Raw genomic sequence first — 5,426 nt, forward strand, 5'->3', positions numbered from 1 at the left:
GTCAGTGACCGTGTGGCTTAATGGATAAGGCGTCGGAATTCTGATCTGAGGATTACAGGTTCGAATGCTGTCACGCTCGTGTTTTTCCAGTTCTGAAAAAGAAACATACCGTTTTAATGTAGCAATTGAGCAGTACGAAACCGTCTGAATGTTGCTGTTGACCATTTTTTGCTTGGAGATGCTCTTGAGCTTGAAACACACACAACAAGACCGGTGTTAACTAACGAAATGGTTGGCAGAGTGCCGACACCGCGAGTTTTGACTGGCACTTGCACATCTAAAACAACGTCGGAAAGTAACTCGTTCGGCTTTTGAGTCACATAAAGTATGTGTGTTAATTTTGACGCCACTAGCTCTGCATGTTGTCATGCAATTTCTTTAGCTCTCAGAAATGATTATGACATAAAAGTGAAGTACGTGACGAGTGTGACGTTAGGAAAACATTAGGCAGCATGGAGAGAAACTGTATGGGACCACCCAACCGAAACGAGTAGTGTGTGAAGTGCTACCCGGCAGGTATTCACCGCGGTAGCCGGCTAGCTCAGTCGGTAGATCGTCAGACTCTTATTCCTAGGGTCGTTGGTTCGAGCCACACGCTGGGCGGAGCGGAATTTTGTTCCGCTGCAGATGTAAATTACCGTTTTTCTGATTAACGATATTTAATGGAAATAGCAACTTTAAACTTTGCCTACGTCTCTGTCAGTCGCAAGGAAACTGTATTTGAAGGTGAAGGTGATTTTGTAGACATGTGTGAAAGACATGTTCTGTAATGCAAGTGTTGTTGTTTGGAGAGCACATCGGTTACGTGTCAGATGTGTAGCCAAGCAGTAATGGGTCGCCATAGCTGCAAATATTAGCCGGTAGTATGAAGTGTTGTCAGCTGAAGTCTGATGATGCAGACGACCGTAAGGACGAAGCACCCAAGAGTACGGCTAGGCCGCGCCTCTTTAGCTCAGTGGTAGAGCACTGTTCTAATAAGCCAGGGGTCGTAAGTTCCATCCTCACAGGAGAAAGATGAATTTTGGAAATCAGTTGCGCGTCGTGGCTGTATAGCAAACAGTATCAGTGATGACGAACAATTAGCAACAGGCGTTTTTTTAAGAATTATTCTCAGATGTGATTAAGGCGAATGGGGCAGATAAAGTATTTGCCAAAGCGGTACAGCATAAGGTGGGACGAGGCTGTCTGAATTACATTTTATAGATGTATTTCTCACATATCTCAGAGCCTCTCGCAGTCGTCGTCGTCGTCGTCGCCGCCGCCGCTTCTGCAGAAGTAGCAAATGGCCATCGTAGCAAATGCGGCGAGGGACGCCCTGCCTTCGATTCCGAATGCACAAAGTGTGTGGTCTTGTTTCTCAGTCTATATTTGATCGGTCTCGTAAGAGGTTGAATGTAACGAGTGGGTGGGAAAGAGCAAGGGGCAGCGGCTGTGTAGAACGAAAACACAAATCCTCAGGGGTGTGAGCGTTTCGAGATGAGTAGTATACATGTAAATGTTTGTCGTCAGTGACCGTGTGGCCTAATGGACAAGATGTCGGACTTCGGTCTGAAGATTACAGGTTCGAATTCTGTCACGCTCGTGTTTTTCCAGTTCTGAAAAAGAAACATACCGTTTTAATGTAGCAATTGAGTAGTACGAAACCGTCTGAATGTTGCTGTTGACCATTTTTTGCTTGGAGATGCTCTTGAGCTTGAAACACACACAACAAGACCGATGTTAACTAGCGAAATGGTCGGCAGAGTGCCGACACCGCGAGTTTTGTCTGGCACTTGCATATCTAAAACAGGGTCGTAAAGTAACTCGTTCGGCTTTTGAGTCACATAAAGTATGTGTGTTAATTTTGACGCCACTAGCTCTGCATGTTGTCATGCAATTTCTTAACTCTCAGAAATGATTATGACATAAAAGTGAAGTACGTGACGAGTGTGACGTTAGGAAAACATTAGGCAGCATGGAGAGAAACTGTATGGGACCACCCAACCGAAACGAGTACTGTGTGACGTGCTACCCGGCAGGTATTCACCGCGGTAGCCGGCTAGCTCAGCCGGTAGAGCGTCAGACTCTTAATCCCAGGGTCGTTGGTTCGAGCCACACGCTGGGCGGACTGGAATTTTATTCCGCTGCAGATGTAAATTACCGTTTTTCTGATTAACGATATTTAATGGAAATAGCAACTTTAAACTTTGCCTACGTCTCTGTCAGTCGCAAGGAATCTGTATTTGAAGGTGAAGGTGATTTTGTAGACATGTGTGAAAGACATGTTCTGAAATGCAAGTGTTGTTGTTTAGAGAGCACATCGGTTAAGTGTCAGATGTGTAGCCAAGCAGTAATGGGTCGCCATAGCTGCAAATATTAGCCGGTAATATGGAGTGTTGTCAGCTGAAGTCTGATGATGCAGACGACCGTAAGGACGAAGCACGCAAGAGTATGGCTAGGCCACGCCTCTTTAGCTCAGTGGTAGAGCACTGTTCTAATAAGCCAGGGGTCGTAAGTTCCATCCTCACAGGAGAAAGATGAATTTTGGAAATCAGTTGCGCGTCGTGGCTGTATAGCAAACAGTATCAGTGATGACGAACAATTAGCAACAGGCGTTTTTTTAAGAATTACTCTCAGATGTGATTAAGGCGAATGGCGCAGATAAAGTATTTGCCAAAGCGGTACAGCATAAGGTGGGACGAGGCAGTCTGAATTACATTTTATAGATGTATTTCTCACATATCTCAGAGCCTCTCGCAATCGTCGTCGTCGTCGTCGCCGCCGCCGCTTCTGCAGAAGTATCAAACGGCCATCGTAGCAAATGCGGCGAGGGACGCCCTGCCTTCGATTCCGAATGCACAAAGTGTGTGGTCTTGTTTCTCAGTCTATATTTGATCGGTCTCGTAAGAGGTTGAATGTAACGAATGGGTGGGAAAGAGCAAGGGGCAGCGGCTGTGTAGAACGAAAACACAAATCCTCAGGGGTGTGAGCGTTTCGAGATGAGTAGTATACATGTAAATGTTTATTGTCAGTGACCGTGTGGCCTAATGGACAAGGTGTCGGACTTCGGTCTGAAGATTACGGGTTCGAATTCAGTCACGCTCGTGTTTTTCCAGTTCTGAAAAAGAAACATACCGTTTTAATGTAGCAATTGAGCAGTACGAAACCGTCTGAATGTTGCTGTTGACCATTTTTTGCTTGGAGATGCTCTTGAGCTTGAAACACACACAACAAGACCGGTGTTAACTAGCGAAATGGTCGGCAGAGTGCCGACACCGCAAGTTTTGACTGGCACTTGCACATCTAAAACAACGTCGGAAAGTAACTCGTTCGGCTTTTGAGTCACATAAAGTATGTGTGTTAATTTTGACGCCACTAGCTCTGCATGTTGTCATGCAATTTCTTTAGCTCTCAGAAATGATTATGACATAAAAGTGAAGTACGTGACGAGTGTGACGTTGGGAAAACATTAGGCAGCATGGAGAGAAACTGTATGGGACCACCCAAACGAAACGAGTACTGTGTGACGTGCTACCCGGCAGGTATTCACCGCGGTAGCCGGCTAGCTCAGTGGGTAGATAGTCAGACTCTTAACCCCAGGGTCGTTGGTTCGAGCCACACGCTGGGTGGAACGGAATTTTGTTCCGCTGCAGATGTAAATTACCGTTCTTCTGATTAACGATATTTAATGGAAATAGCAACTTTAAACTTTGCCTACGTCTCTGTCAGTCGCAAGGAAACTGTATTTGAAGGTGAAGGTGATTTTGTAGGCATGTGTGAAAGACATGTTCTGAAATGCAAGTGTTGTTGTTTGGAGAGCACATCGGTTACGTGTCAGATGTGTAGCCAAACAGTAATGGGTCGCCATAGCTGCAAATATTAGCCGGTAATATGAAGTGTTGTCAGCTGAAGTCTGATAATGCAGACGACCGTAAGCACGAAGTACTCAAGAGTACTGCTAGGCCGCGCCTCTTTAGCTCAGTGGTAGAGCACTGGTCTTATAAACCAGGGGTCGTAAGTTCCATCCTCACAAGAGTACGATGAATTTTGGAAATCAGTTGCGCGTCGTGGCTGTATAGCAAACAGTATCTGTGATGACGAACAATTAGCGACAGGCGTTTTTTTTAAGAATTACTCTTAGATGTGATTAATGCGAATGGCGCAGATAAAGCATTTGCCAAAGCGGTAAAGCATAAGGTGGGACGAGGCAGTCTGAATTATATTTTATAGATGTATTTCTCACATATCTCAGAGCCTCTCGCGGTTTTCGTCGTCGTCGTCGTCGTCGTCGCCGACGCCGCTTCTGCAGAAGTAGCAAATGGCCATCGTAGCAAATGCGGTGAGGGACGCCCTGCCTTCGATTCCGTATGCACAGAGTGTGTGGTCTTGTTTCTCAGTCTATATTTGATCGGTCTCGTAAGAGGTTGAATGTAACGAATGGGTGGGAAACAGCAAGGGGCTGCGGCTGTGTAGAACGAAAACACAAATCCTCAGGGGTGTGAGCGTTTCGAGATAAGTAGTATACATGTAAATGTTTGTCGTCAGTGACCATGTGGCCTTATGGATAAGGCGTCGGACTTCGGATCTGAATATTACATGTTTGAATGCTGTCACGCTCGTGTTTTACCAGTTCTGAAAAAGAAACATACCGTTTTAATGTAGCAATTGAGCAGTACGAAACCGTCTGAATGTTGCTGTTGACCATTTTTTGCTTGGAGATGCTCTTGAGCTTGAAACACACACAACAAGACCGGTGTTAACTAGCGAAATGGTCGGCAGAGTGCCGACACCGCGAGTTTTGACTGGCACTTGCATATCTAAAACAAGGTCGTAAAGTAACTCGTTCGGCTTTTGAGTCACATAAAGTATGTGTGTTAATTTTGACGCCACTAGCTCTGCATGTTGTCATGCAATTTCTTTAGCTCTCAGAAATGATTATGACATAAAAGTGAAGTACGTGACGAGTGTGACGTTAGGAAAACATTAGGCAGCATGGAGAGAAACTGTATGGGACCACCCAACCGAAACGAGTACTGTGTGACGTGCTACCCGGCAGGTATTCAACACGGTAGCCGGCCAGCTCAGTCCGTACAGGGTCAGACTCTCAATGCCAGGGTCGTGGGTTCGAGCCGCACGCTGGGCGGAACGGAATTTTGTTCCGCTGCAGATGTAAATTACCGTCTTTCTGATTAACGATATTTAATGGAAATAGCAACTTTAAACTTTGCCTACGTCTCTGTCAGTCGCAAGGAAACTGTATTTGAAGGTGAAGGTGATTTTGTAGACATGTGTGAAAGACATGTTCTGAAATGCAAGTGTTGTTGTTTGGAGAGCACATCGGTTACGTGTCAGATGTGTAGCCAAGCAGTAATGGGTCGCCATAGCTGCAAATATTAGCCGGTAATATGAAGTGTTGTCAGCTGAAGTCTGATTTTGCAGACGACCGT

The 5,426-nt window shown here is 45.6% G+C and overlaps 1 non-coding gene across 1 annotated transcript; it reads left to right on the top strand.

The window, feature by feature from the left end:
* The first annotated feature begins 3,946 nt into the window (after positions 1–3,946).
* Trnai-uau (transfer RNA isoleucine (anticodon UAU)) lies at positions 3,947–4,019 on the top strand. The gene has a single exon. It is a non-coding gene; the product is annotated as a tRNA-Ile (tRNA).
* The last annotated feature ends 1,407 nt before the right edge of the window (positions 4,020–5,426 follow it).

The sequence above is a fragment of the Schistocerca gregaria genome, chromosome 4 (genome assembly GCF_023897955.1).
Source record: "Schistocerca gregaria isolate iqSchGreg1 chromosome 4, iqSchGreg1.2, whole genome shotgun sequence".
Lineage (NCBI taxonomy): Eukaryota > Metazoa > Arthropoda > Insecta > Orthoptera > Acrididae > Schistocerca > Schistocerca gregaria.